Source organism: Schistocerca serialis, chromosome 1 (genome assembly GCF_023864345.2).
Source record: "Schistocerca serialis cubense isolate TAMUIC-IGC-003099 chromosome 1, iqSchSeri2.2, whole genome shotgun sequence".
Classification (NCBI taxonomy): domain Eukaryota; kingdom Metazoa; phylum Arthropoda; class Insecta; order Orthoptera; family Acrididae; genus Schistocerca; species Schistocerca serialis.
Genome location: NC_064638.1, coordinates 21,721,824 through 21,736,950, shown reverse-complemented (window position 1 = coordinate 21,736,950; position 15,127 = coordinate 21,721,824).

Here is a 15,127-nt window from a genome sequence, read left to right as displayed (position 1 = left end):
ATGGATCTAGTATTGAATAGCGAGGCAATTAATACATATACATCTACATCTACATGGATACTCTGCAAATCACATTTAAGTGCCTGGCAGAGGGTTCATCGAACCACCTTCACAATTCTCTATTATTCCAATCTCGTAAAACGCGTGGAAAGAATGAACACCTATATCTTTCCGTACGAGCTCTGATTTCCCTTATTTTATCGTGGTGATCGTTCCGCCATATGTAGGTCGGTGTCAACAAAATATTTCTGCATTCGGAGGAGAATGTTGGTGGTAATACAAAACGGGCTGCATTTCTTTGAACTTTTTCGATGTACTCCGTCAGTCCTACCTGGTAAGGATCCCACACCGCACACCAGTATTCTAAAAGAGGACGGACAAGCGTAGTTAAGGCAGTCTGCTTAGTAGGTCTGTTACATTTTCTCAGTGTCCTGCCAATAAAACGCTGCCTTTGGTTAGCCTTCCCCACAACATTTTCTATGTGTTCTTTCCAACTTAAGTTGCACGTAATTGTAATACTTAGGTATTTAGTTGAATTTACGGCTTTTGGATTACACTGATTTATCGTGTAACCGAAGTTTAACCAATTACTTTTAGCACTCACGTGGATGACCTCCCACTTTTCGTTATTTAGGGTCAACCGCCACTTTTCGCACCATTCAGATACTTTTTCTAAATCGTTTTGCAGTTTCTTTTGATCATCTGATGACTTTGTTAGTCGATAAACGACAACGTCATCTGCAAACAACCGAAGACTTGAGCAACCACCTGCAGTTGGTTGCACCCTGTGTTCTTCATGGCATCCTGGAGGACCCTTTCCACATCTGGCTCTACACTGTATGCAAACGGAGTGCACATTCGTTTCCATACCTTCCTTGTCAGCCAAGTCCCTAAGGGGCCTCATAACGCGCCTAACGTTGGAGCTCCCAACTACCAATAATCCCACCCTCTGTGATTGCCCGGATCTTGCAGGCTGAGTGGTTTCCTCTGAAACAGGACAGGCGACAGCATCCGGCTCAGCGACGGTGTCAGCCACAGACAGCACCTGCAACCCGTTTGTCAGACAAACCAGGGAGGCCTAACGTGCGGCCGCCTGGGTCGCCGCCTGCTTCGCCCCGGGGCGACCTCCTCCCACTAGACCACAGGTGAGGGGTCAGCCTCAGTGCCAGCAGCAACTGGGTTGGCCTCCGGCGAGGACCGATCGGAGGACTCTGACGCGCTGGATCTCCATGGCCGGCCCACAACAGTGGTGCCCATCTACTGCAGCCTCAAGCTGTGTAACCGAAACCATCACAGCCCGAAGCTGAGAGCGAAGTGTCACCAACTCGGCTCGCATCTGCACTCAACAATCGCAGTACCTGTCCATACCAAACTATTCAGAAAAACGGACTATCGGCACGTGCTGCGCAACTCTACTGCAGACCCTGACGAAACCGCACGAACTGTGTCTAGTAATACCCAGATATTCAAGAACCTAAGTACCGAAGCACTCAGGTGAAAGTAAATAATTTGCCCCTGATAAGGAACTTGTAATATATCACAAGATCGGTTTACTTTCTGACGCAAACGAAAACGCGTGAACTACGGCTATTAAATTTTAAATTTACACACAGAAACTCAAGAAACTGAACTATTAAAGCACACAGATGATATAATAAAATTCGCTCCTGGTTAGGAACTCGTAAACGTCACAGAAGCGGTTTACATATCTATTGCTGCGTCTGCTGCGTTCGGCTACTGCTGCCTGACTGTGTTGAATCGTCAATGTGGTGGTGTGAGTTATACAATAAACATGCAGTGGTGGAACGGAAAAAAGCTAGATGACTCCCGGGAAGCGTTCCATACGTGGAACGTAGAAGCGTTACTTACTCGGGGAAAATTGGCATGGATCCTCTAGTATTGAATAGTGACGCAATTTCTGTGTTTATTCGTCAATGTGAGGATGTGAGGGTTACAGTGAAAAGGCAGTGGTGTATCGTAAAAATGATGCATGACTCTGAGAAAGTGTTACAGATGTCGAACGTAGGCGAGTTACTCGCTCGCCGAGAAGTTGGCATGGATCCTTCAGTATTGAATAGCGACACAATTTCTGTGTTAAATCGTCAATGTGACGGTGCGAGGGTTACAGTAAACTGGCAGTGGTGCATCGGGAAAAAGCTTCTTGTCTCCCAGGAAATGTTCCATACGTAGAAAATAGGCGCAGTACGCATTTAGCGAAAATCCGGCATGGATCTTTAATTATTGAATAGCGACAAAACTTCTGTGTGAAATCGTCAATGTGAGGGAACGAGGGTTACAGTAAACTGGCAGTGGTGCATCGCAAAAACCTACATGTCTCCCAGGAAGTGTCCATAAGTCGAACGCAGGCGTGTAACTGGCTCCGGGAAAAGTCGGCATGGATCCTCTACTATTGAATAGCGACACAATTTCTTTGTGTAATCGTCAATGTGAGGGTGGAAGTGTTACAGTAAACTGGCAGTGGTGCAACGGAAAAAAAGCTACTTGACTCCCAAATAGTTTTCCATACTTCGAACATAGGCGTGTAACTCGCTCCTAGGAAAGTCAGCATTGATCCTTGAGTATTGAATAGCGTGAAAATTTCTGAGTTAAATCGTCAATGTGAGGGTGTAAGGCTTACAGTAAACTGTCAGAGGTGCATCCTAAAAAAACTACATGACTCCCAGTAATTGTCCCATACGTCGATTGTAGGGGTGCAACTCGCTCGGGAAAAGCCAGCCTGATCAGACAAAGTGGTCTCGGTACCGGACACCACCTGCACTCCAGCTGTTGTGTGGGAGGACTTCATATTCAGTGGTGAGGGGAGCTGGGCTGCAGAGTGGTGTGGCAGCCGTCGCCGCAGGAAAGCTGCACAGGAGGAGAAAAAGACAACACAACAAACACAAGATTTACTTAACTTGTTTTTTTTACAAACGTATGAAGACTCGTTACAAATAATGCGACTAGAGAGAGAGTCCAGCTATCACAGTGTCCACAAGGCAAAGTTTCTCTGTACTAAAGCGCGAACGGTGGAGTTGGAACCCGTGGCAGGCGGCGTCTGTACAGCACAGTGGCTGCAAGCACGAGTGAGCTGGGTCGCTGCTGCTGGCGGCAGAGGGCCCCACAAATACAGGTGTGTACTGTTGGGTCCTCCAGATCCTGCACGACCGGTTTTAGCGACTGGAGGCAGTTTCATCGTGTGACGCCCTTGTGATAGTATCACTACGTCATGTTACACCAACTTCAACGACCAGAGGTCTAGGTCGATTCCGAGTAACCGTGAGACACACCAGACAAGTGCATTTCCAGACCTTCATTGATTGCACAAATCATGCGTTAGCATGTGGTGGGGAAGAACCAGTGAGTTCACATTCAATTGCAGTATTCTCAACGTATCATAGTGAGGGAGTGTACAATTTTTGACGTACCAACGTCAGTATTATTAGAGACAGAGCAGAAGGGCGTATTTGGCCAGGTTGGGTAATGAAATCCACCTAGTTAGTGGAACCGTCCTCGACTTCGCGACAAGTAATTTAAGGAAACCTGACTCATTATGGCTGTGTGGGAAACTGTTTCCCGTAGGTTTCGGATACACAAGTTCTGGGAATAGTCTATGTTTACACCTGCACCTCTCCTGAGACTCACTGTTTCAGTAATACCGTACAGATCTTGCTCCTTGTGGGTTTCCATCAGTGTCTTCTATTCTACTCTCTACATCAGAGAGGCTGAATGATGCACGTGTTATAACCCCAGTAGATGTCCGGTTGAGACTAGAATAGATTAGAGTTACATGATTCGGTTGCAGAAAGCTGAAAATTGAGCTGAATGTTATTAGAAGTACACTCATCAAACATAAAGTTCTGTTTTAGGATTATCTATATCGTTTCTTTGTGTTGACATGGCAAATAGCTGCTAGTGAGTAGTTGGAATGCCAGTTAGAAGAATCAAGTCTTTTAGACACATAGCACATTTCGTCTTACTGATTTCGAAATTGTTTCCTTATCGTCACCACAAGTTCTATTTCTTTAACTGCTACTTCACAATATGGTAATTGTACCCACTGGCAGAGCGTACATCCTAGCTCAGTACTCCACATTGCCATAACATCTGTGTGACTACACCAGCAAGCACATGTGTCTTGTAGACAGATGTTGTACAATGATGATCGCTTTACTACTGATTAAGATTATCGAATAACGACGTAAAATCACTTTATTCGTAGCATGAAACAAACTAACACTTTCCGCCTCATTAAAGATGTGATGAGCAGTATTTGGCGATGTTGACTGCAGATGAAATTTGAAAATATCGGCGAAACCAGCTGAAAAAATGCACGCGACGACTGTCATTAGGGACAAGCTGGCGCTCCAATAGCTACAATACTGGTGGCATTAACAGCAGATGTCCGAATACTTTTGATCAGAATACGGGTAGCACATCGTCAAAAGTGCGGCAAATTCACTCCTATAATTTGTTTCGGAGTTTTAAAAGAACAATAGCGAATCTACTGTTGTAGTCTCCCTCACTGCGGACAACTGTCTGGACTAGAGATGGGCAAACTCGTTCATCCTTGGGAACTAGTTCACTGCTGATCGATCTTTTTTTGGGAACCGTTCATTTTTACTCGTTCACCGTTCATTTGTGTTTGGTATATGGTTCTTATGAAAAACTGAAAACTAGTAGTGTAGGTGACTGAAGGATGGAGGGCACCAAGAGGGGGCACTTGCCTCCCCCCTGGAGTATAGAGTTTTTATTCATTACAGAATTCTTACACACTTTTAGAAGCAATTTCTGTGATTCTGCAGAACCTCTCGTATAGCGATCCGTAGCCTTGTGTGGCTGATCGCAGGGAAAAAATATAGGGTGGCGCACGGGAAACCGGTCCCGAGTACAGACTGCTCGCCAATTACGGACGATGTGTTGCCCGTTACGAGCAGATATAACCAACAGACAAACATGTAATAATTAGGTAATGAAGAAATAAGAAGCTAATGAATGCAACAATTGCGAAACAATCGATGACGATGTGGAGAGAGCTGGAGAAGAGAACATGAAAATCTCACGCAACGCGCATGGGCTATAGCTCATGTAGTCTTGTAAACCTGTTGGTGGCTGTTTCCCAAGTTAATAGACCACAAGTGTCTTGTATAAAATTCTTCGTTTCGACTTCCACTACATAGCTACGCTACGTTGTAAACAATAATCGTTTACACCCTATATATACTTCACGTTGTCTCTGAGTTCGTAGGCGAAGTAGAGACTTTATGGAAGCATAAAATAAAATGTGGTTTCCTCAAACTTGCGTCACACGCTTAGTAAAAATTAGGTTTTTATGTTGCATTACTAAAGTTAATGCAGCAATAATAATAATAAAAAAGTTCGCAGTAATAAAGTTTTTGGTTTGAAAGCCCCTTCTCAACAAATGTTTTTGAGATAATAAGTAAATCACGATTTTATGGCAATCTATGTCTTTTCAAATGGAGAGGCACCGCTTTTCCTACGGAGCCAAAATGACCCACAACCCACTTTTTTTTTCAAAGAAACCAAACTAGCAGGTAATGCAAATTGGAAACAACCAAACTTAAAAGTAATTAGAGCCTTCCTAAATGTGATGTTTTGTATATGAAAGATACACGAAAATTTTTGATTACCGGTCGTGGACGTTGAATAGCCTGAGCCAAGTGCAAGAACAGTTTGGAACACATGTAAAATAGGTGAGCGCAGTGAACGAAACGAACAACTGGATACTGAACTAACTAGGAGCAGTCGGCAGTGGAACTGAGACAGGTGGTCATGCGAAGAACGACGAGTGCGGCCGAGGGAGACCGAGACTGAGACGAGCACGCGACCGAGGCTGGAACGAGAACAGCCGAAGTGACCGCTGCGACCGAAGTGAACTAGTGAACTTTGAACCGATCGTTCCTCGTTCCCGGGAACTATAAGTAGACCGCCGCGACCGAAGTGAACTATGAACCGATCGTTCCTTGGAATGTGTTCCTCGGTCCTTTCGTTCATCTTGGTGAACCGTTGCTTTGCACCCGTTCGTCCGCGAACTACCCATCTCTAGTGTGGACGGATGCCTCAGCCGCTCGCGGTATCAGCCTGTAGCTGGGACCACAGGCGGTGGCGGCAGCTGCGGTGCGCCTCTGGTCAGTTCATCCGTAGCCGAGCCAGGAGACGGAGGCGTGCAGTGGCTGCCGGCGATTCCACTGGTCAAACATTTGCACGGGTCCTTGCGGCAAGCGCAGGAAAAGGTTTACCTTGCCTATGGGCGCTACGAGGCAAAGAGCCTGCTGTTCCAACCGTCCTCTGTGGCGGGATCCTCCAGCGATGTTTGGTGCGCCAGATCCCACCGTCCCTGACCGCGGAAATGTGCTGGTGCCAGCATGGACACTTGTCGGCACACTGTGGACTTTAGTCAGCGCAATAAAAACTTTTTGCTGTATCCTATCTCACAGTGAGTCAGTGTAAGTATATACCATCTAATAAGAGACGCGTTAAACAATTTGTAGCTCCTCCAACGTACTTTTACTAGTGGTAACTGTGAGATATTGTGTGTGTGATATGGCTGTGGGAAAGTTCCTAATTCCATATCATTATTTACATATACTCAACGTCACGGTGTCGAACTACACTTAGGCGTTGTGACTGTTTTTAATGCATATCGAAGCCACTGCTTTTAATACATGTCTAAGTACTAGATGGATGTTGAGCATTAAGTCCAGTAGGCTTTTAACTGTTTGAATATGTAGCATATTTAAATAATGCAATATGGTATATGTTATAAATTTTAAGTAGTGTATTTACGATTTTAACAAGTGTGTATTTTTTTGGAAAAATCAGCAAATTCTAATAATTAGGCTTTAACTGTACATAGCGAATGAGGAAGGCAGTTAGACCATAGCCTGGATGGAGAAATGGACTGGGCACAATATCGTATTGCAAACTGCAGAAAACGAATTTGCATAAAGAGCTGAGGCATAGGCCACGGGTAGACGAACAGAACACGAGGGAGGTGTTGGTCTAACGCTCTCAGTACTCCGTTCAAAACACAAGTGATGAGTCAGTCTTGTAGTTGGATTGGTGGTTGATAATCATTATTTTTGGGTGATAAATTATTATGACTGAGTATTAAGCAATGGTGATGGGTCATTAATAATTATGATAAAAGTGGCTAGTTATTAACCCCCGTAAGTGTAAATTATTTTTGTCATATTTATTTTGAAACAGCTTCATTTATTCATAATGAATGCTAATTATTACAACAATGTTCCATTTTTGCAAGTAATTTTTCAGCTTGTGCATAATAGCCCAACCTTATGAATGGTCGTCAGGATGATGAGTGTTTTCTGAAAAAAAAAAATTTCACGAGTTTTTCTTGGTATGCGATATTACAAAACAAGAAATCACATTGTGTACATATTGTTGTAGAAATCTGCTACTCATTCTGCAAACTAACTGTCTCAGTTTCATTGTTCTTTCCTCCACTGTCAAATCAGCAATGTAGTGTTCTTTATCATGATATAAGGACTCGCATTTTGTTAGCTAGTTCTCCCTCCCCAAGTGGTAACCGATTTGTTGGTCTCAAAAACAACTGTTTCTACTCTGCGACTAAACATGAGGGGAACTGTGTTATATTTATTGGGTCTGTACAGAAGCCAGGCATTTCCAACAGCTGTATCAAGTAGAGGGACTATTATGAAAAAAAATACTTACAGATGTGCGATAAAGCGATCTGTTACGATCAGCGTGGCCATCACCTCCTATATGCCTGTAGTAAGCTTGAAGAACATTCGGTTGAGCCAATGGCACCCTTCATTCTTTTCGTTGGATAAACGTCCATGTAGGCTGAGAGACAAAATTTGATCATACATGATAACAATGTTTGTGTCGTTTCATTGGACGATCAAAATACCTGACACAACTGAAAAAAAATCTTCAGTATTAAATATGTAGTCAAATAAGGATCAGTATTTTGCTTCGATTACTCATGCAATCTCTTCTTATTTTGACATTATACCCTTATCTCGTTTGTGATCCACTTGTTCGTTTTTTGAACAGAGTTGAATGTTTTTGTGTTCCTGGGAAAAGCTATTTAAAAAAATGCTTATATGTGACCATAAACAGATGACTTCTTTCATTGGTGTCATTACAGTCGTATACAGCATTCCAGTGTTCATCCTTGTACATTTTTTTATATTCAGATTCCTTGCAACGCATCTCATTCCATTGAGCTTCCACTTTCCTGCAGCATTCACTATCGGAATTTGAGTATAATGATGACTAAAACCGATGTTTACCACTTGTACGTTATTGGAAGATTTACATGTATTGATGAAATGCGGTTAATGATAGAGGCAGACATCGCTGTTTTTTGAGTTGGTTCAGTTACAGTTGAGTGTATGTTGAATTATCGCAGGGAATTTACATCATCCTTGAATTTATTGGCTTTTGAGAAATCTGTATTGAAATCACCACAAATAATTATATTTTTCTTGACGTAGTGTATTTCTTCCAAAAACTCCTCCATGTGATTATGGAACACATTTTGTCTCCATCTGGTGGCCTGTACATGCAAATAATACTTACACTCTAACTTGGTAATTCAACTATAGAGAGTTTTATATCTTTCTTTACTGGAGATATTATGTTTGTCTTGTGCTATATTTCTTGGTTTGAAATTCAGCTCGGTCAGTCTGCTGCTGTTTCTTTCTTTTAGTTTTTTTTCTGTTCATGTATTGGACCATAACTGTCTGTCTTCTCTTGTGTGGTACTATCGCTTCAAGACAATCTATTTTACCTGTTTGTTTGTTTTGTGTATCCTTTATTTCTGTGCTGGCATTTTTTTAAATTTTCGTCATGTGTGTGAAAGAGACAAGCCTATTGCAAAAATGAATCTTTCCTTGTTCGTTTAAATTGAGACCATGAGCTGTATAGTCCTTTGTTTCCAAACGCTCTACTTCGAAATTCAGAGACAGTCTCCTCCTACACACATTCCAGAAGTATTCATTTTATCCAACAAGACGCGATTCACAGAACTGATTTTTCCATTTAGGCCTTGGCAGTCATGTCTAAGAGGTGCTGAATGAATTACTGCGTTCGTTTTGAGTGAGGGAGCCAAATTTTTGAAACGGTTGTTCACTTTACTCAGTAGTTGTCGGATTTTTGCAAAACGATCAGATTTATCCAATCAGTGGTTGTTATAAACGTGTATATTTATCATAATGAAATCAGATATGTCTCTCTGTATAAAATTCGCCACAATGTCATTGTGAATGTCATCTTTTGGTTCCCAGTACATTTTCCTCCTTGGGACCGCTATGTAACCACTCAAAACAAGAATTTTTATAAACAGAAACATTTAAATTTCACTGCAATCACCAACACGCTTGTTGTGTAACTACGATACGAATGGACTTTTCCCTGATCACGTGCGGCGGCATTCAATATGAGACAGAGTTGAATCACCCATCCTCGATTCATACTGAACATCCTTTTCTACTTGTTCTACACTCAAGAGCAGATAAACACACAGAGTGTGATACATGATTGTTTGACGATTCAGATGGTCTGGGAGCAATAGAAGTTGAAGATGATGATGTTGCATTCTTATTTGTATTGCCATTGAAGGCTGTATTACTCATATCAGAGTTTGTTATGAAAACACTGGAATTCAGTCGGTTTACTGATAAATTTTCAAGACAAAGGTTGTCCTTGAGGCAAGGATCTTCATCTCACAGGTCATCAGTTGCATTATTGCGTGGGAAAGGTGTCACATCTAGTCCATTTCCAGGCACATCATCAGTACTGTACAGTATTTTGCACAGGTCATATAAAGTATTTCATTTCCTGCCATCAAATAAATTCATGTCCTGTTTTCTTAAGGTCGTTCTGGAAGGATGACAAGAAAAATGTCAACAGTATTCCCATGGCCAATATGCATATCTCAAAAATAGACACGGATAACAATCTGGTGCCGAGCGCGATGGGTTTCGAATCTGCGCCAGACGGGATGGAACTCGATGACCACTAGAGGTCTCTGCCGCAGTCGCGCCGTAAGCTTTGGCTGCACGCGCTCCTGGCCCCGAGTCTAACGTGAGGGCGCCACTGTGGAGCACGTGGTCCCAGCGGCCAACAATGACGTACGCTGTCGTGTATTTAGGAGGCTGCCTCTCACTTAGCGAGGCAGTCCGGTATTCACCTTGAGTTGGTCGATATCTCACTTACAGACATCGTGTTTACGCTGCGTGTGCTTACTTCCCGTTTATGAGTGGACATTGTTTCGATTTCGTGCGGTTATCTCTTGTGACCCCGTTGCTTAGTACTTTGTTGTCGGTGTTGGTGTCTTGCTGCTCCCGTTCGATCCCGCCGCGTTTTGGTTAGCGGCATCCCCGCCACCGTTCCTGTCGTGGTTACAACATTTTGGTGACTTGGTAAACGGTAGTAGTAGTTACCATGGAGGCTGAGTTGGTCTGCCTTCTGGAACAACAGCAGCAGCTCATGCAGCAGCAGCTCCAGTTAGACATCTTACGAAAGTTGATGCGGTTGATAACGGACAAAGTCGATGCCCAGGACGCATTACCAAAACAGCTTCCGAGTCCACGGGTGTCCGATGCTTTCCCACGTCCACCGTCGTTCCCACCATTTAATGACGCTTAAGAAGACTGGGAAACATACTTACATCGGCTGAAACAACGTTTCACGGCTTCTCGAGTCACGGATGACCCCTTGCAGCGGTTGTTGTTTTTGTCATGTGCCTCCCCTGACACAATCTTTCTTCTCCGCTAGTTGGCACCCTTGTGGCTCTCTCTTTCCAGGACATACGCCTTTTTCTGACAAACTATAATTCACAGCGCTGCCACGAAGTCGCCTCTCGGCTAGAGTTCCACCAGTGCCATAAACAGCCTGGTAAATCGTATCGTTCCTGGGTCAAGGACTTGCAGGTCTCAGCCATCGATGCGGTTTTACATGCACCGATCAGCAGTGTAAGGCTCCGTATGCGTATTCCCTGATCCGGGATGTGGTGGTTCAACTGGCTCCCGACCCTGAGGTCCGTACTGCGGCGTTGAAACTCGATAATCCCTCATTGGAAGAGATTCTCCGCATTGCCCTCTCATTTGGAATTGCTCAGGCGGCTGACGAGCGTCTCGTGGCGCGGCCCGCAAGTGGGGGCGATCGATGCGCCTCGGCGGGTTCCGCCCTCGCGACGTAGACGTGGCCCGGCCAGCAGAGGGCAGCGCCGCCGGGACTCCTCGCTGTCCGACGTCTCTGCGGCATCAGAGCCTCCGGTCGACCCTCAGCCCAGTCGCGCGGCTCCCTTCCATCTTGCGCACAGTGCTTTAGGGCACACTCTCGAGATGATTGCCCCCACCGCTGGAAAACGTGCACACCGTGTGAGAAGGAGGGCCACAGCCGATGTGTTTGTTGTAGTCGCTCGGCTCGCTCCCGTCCTGCCCCTACTGGGCCTCAGGATACAGTGCGTGCTCTGCAGTCGGTCGTACCGCTGGAGGAACCATCGGGACCGAAGCTGTTCCTCACGCTCCGCCTTTTTACTGAGGACGTCAGCTGTCAGGTCGACACTGGGGCCTCCGTCTCCCCGATTAATACGGCGACGTATACTCGCACGGGCTCCCATGTGTTGTCACCTCCCTCTCGGCGTTCGGTCGCCTACGGCAACGGTTCCGTTCCCCTTCGTGGGCAGTTCGTCGTTCGGGCGACAAACAAATATGTTCCCCAGCTCCTTACCCTATTTGTAGTCGACCATCCGTCGGCTTCGAAAATTTTTGACCTGGGTGCGTTTCAGCTGTTTGGTTTTCAATTTCAGATGAAGTTAAGGTCATTTCCACGGCTGTTCCTTTTCAGGACTTGGACGATCTGTGCTCAGCTTTTGCGTCATTGTTTGCAACTCATCTCGGGCGTGCTTCACGTTTTCTGACGCGCATCACACTTCAGCTGGATGCACAGCCTCGCTTTTTCCGGACGAGATCCATTCCGGTGGTCTTACGGCCGGCAGTCGAGCAGGAACTTGATCGCCTCCAGGCTGATGGCGTCCTGGAGCCTGTGACATACACTACTTGGGCGACACCACTGGTGGTCATGCTGAAACCCGGTGGGTCCCTTCAGCTGTGTGGGAACTTCGGCACTACTGTCAATGGTCAGTCCTTAGTAGTCACTTACCCCTTTCCCCTACAGGAAGACCTTCTTGCCGAGCTTGTGGGAGGCGAGTACTTTTCTAAGATCGACCTGGCTGAGGCATACCATCAGTTACCCTTGCATGTTGATTCCCAGAACATCATGGTTATCAACACAACTTTCGGATTATACAAGTACAAGCGCCTTCCATTTGGTGTCTCTTCAACGCCGGCAATTTTCCAGCAGTTCCTGGAGCAGCTTACGCAACCCATCCCAGTCTGCATGAATTATGTGGATGACATCTTGGTCACCAGGTGTTCCCGCCAGGAGCATTTGCACAACCTCAGCGCCGTATTTCTCGCTCTGCAATCTGCAGGTTTACGCTGTCGGCTGGACGAGTGTCGTTTTTTTCAACCGGAAGTGGAATACTTAGGTCACCGGCTTAGCAAAGATGGCATTCCCCCTTCGGATCGCAATGTCATGACCATTGAGGCCCTTCATCGTCCCAAGGACTTATCTGAACTCCAGGTGTTTTTGGGCAAGGTTACTTATTACTTAAAGTTCTTACCCCAATCGCCTCTGTTGTTCAACCCCTCAATCACTTGCGTCGCAAAGAAGTGCCTTTTGATTGGACTCCTGTCTGTGACCAGGCTTCTCTCCGTTTAAAGACGATGCTGAAGTCCACCCCTTGCATTACTCCCTTCTCTCCAGATCGCCCCTTGGTTGTGGCAGCTGATGTGTCTGTGTATGGCATTGGGGCAGTTCTTGCACACTGGAATACCAATGGCTCAGAACGCCCCATCGCTTATGCCTCTAAGACGTTACCCCAGCACAACAGAATTACTCCCAGATTGAAAAGATGACCCTGGAGATAGTGTTTGCCATCCAAAAATTACACATCTATCTCATTGGGGCAAAGTTCACCCTCCTGACGGACCATACACCCTTAGTTACTAGAGACGACAGCTCAACGTCTCCAGCACTGGGCGTTCTTTTTACTGAATTACATTTACACCATCTGGTATAAACCCACCACCCAACATGCTAATGCAGACGCTTTTCCACGTCTCCCAGCAGGCCCCCATCCTGCCGGGATGTGTTGGATGGTCTGCCTCTTATGGCTGCTCACATTGCCACGGCTACATGCCGAGACCCTATCTGGCGGCAGGTTCTCCACTACGAGGTCCATGGTTGGTCCTCCTATATTACTCGTCAGATGCAGACCGACTTCAGCCCCTGGTGTCACCTGTCCCACAGGCTATTTGTGGTTGACGATGCCTACTCCAAATACCCATATGTCGTCCGTATGACATCTGCCACCACAGAGGCCACACTCGTGGCCCTGGCCCAGGGTCTCGCCATTGAGGGCATTTCCTCACTCATTGGTTTGTGATAATGGCCCCCAATTCATGGCATCCTCCTTCCATGACTTCTGTCAGGCCAACGGTATCAAACATATCCGTAGCCCACCTTTGCACCCTTCCTCCAATGGCTCAGCAGAGCGGCTTGTCCACACATTTAAACAACAGTTGACACAGGCGGTCACAACATCTCCAACCGTGTCGGCCCTCACCCCGTTCTTGAGCACATATCGCACCTTGCCAATTGATGGACATAGTACGGTGGAGCTCCTCCATGGGTGACAGCTGCGGCCCTGATCTATTTGCTGATGCCGTCACCCTCTCACCCCACTCTCAGCCCTCTCAGAGTTACACCTCTGGTGCGGCTGTGTGGGCCCACGTGTACGGGGGGAAGGCAGGTTGGATGCCTGCCACGGTCGTTGCGGCCCATGGGTGGCCTGTGATGTGGCGATCCGCCAGGTGGATTGCAGGCTCCCTCTGAGACCCTGGCCTCTGGGTTGGCCGCCATCTCGACACGTCATACATCCCTTCCTCCCTGACAATGGCAGCTGATAAGCCCAGGTCTTCTCCCATCTGCCGACCACCGCGGCACTGTCCGGGGCGATTCCGCCCCTACACGCAAGTTTCAGGGGGTAGGGATCTGGTACCAAGTGCCGTGGGTTTTGAATTTTCGCCAGACGGCATGGAACACGATGACCATTAGAGGTCTCTGCAGCAGTTGCGCCGTAAGCTTGGGCTGCACGAGCTCCTGGCCATGAGTCTAACGTGAGGACACCACTGTGCAGCACATGGTCCCAGTGGTCAATAGCCACGTACCCTGTCATCTATTTAGGCGGCTGTCTCTCACTCAGTGAAGTAGTCTGGTATTCGTGTTCATTCGGTTGATATCTCACTTATTTTTATTCGCATCATGACCTCTCGTTACAGTTTACATTTCAACAGTGTTCAGAGGTGACCTTGTGACTTATTTCTATGTATAATCAGTCATTATACTAATTAAGTTAACTTCTCTATCCTAGAGTCTCTCAGAAGGTTTATGATACATACAAAAATGTTTTCAGTACTGCATGTCCAATGTTTTTGCTACAGAATGTAGCGCACAGCAACTGCTGTTGGCGGTTGAACGTTTACATTATTTCGTCACATGGTGGCTGCCCGCCTCGAGTGTTGCGAGCGGTCTTGAAATTCAGTCTGCGCGCGCACGTGACCGGAGCTTACTTGCACAGCGTCGAATTCGCGTTTGAGGTGCCGTGCGTCGCTTTTGTTCGTCGGATCGTAGCTTTGTGCTTTTTAGATTGCTGGAGGGAACTTCTGCCACCGAAACTGCCTCACATCACTTTCTGTCCACTATCCAGTTACGGATTCACAGGTAAGTGGTAGCTACCGCGGCAACTGATGTGTGGAATGTCACTGATTATGACACATCAATGAATTTTTCACACATATGGTGCAGTAGAATACTGCCACTGAAAATCGTCGAACGTTACAACTTCACTTGCACTGTGTGAACGTTATTTAAATCGAAAAATAATCTAACTGACCACTCTGAATCAGAACAATTGTTTCTTAATTAGTCTTTTCTTTTACCATTTGTGCCTACGGTCACAGGTAAGCTATTAAAAGTCCTCTTTCTTTGA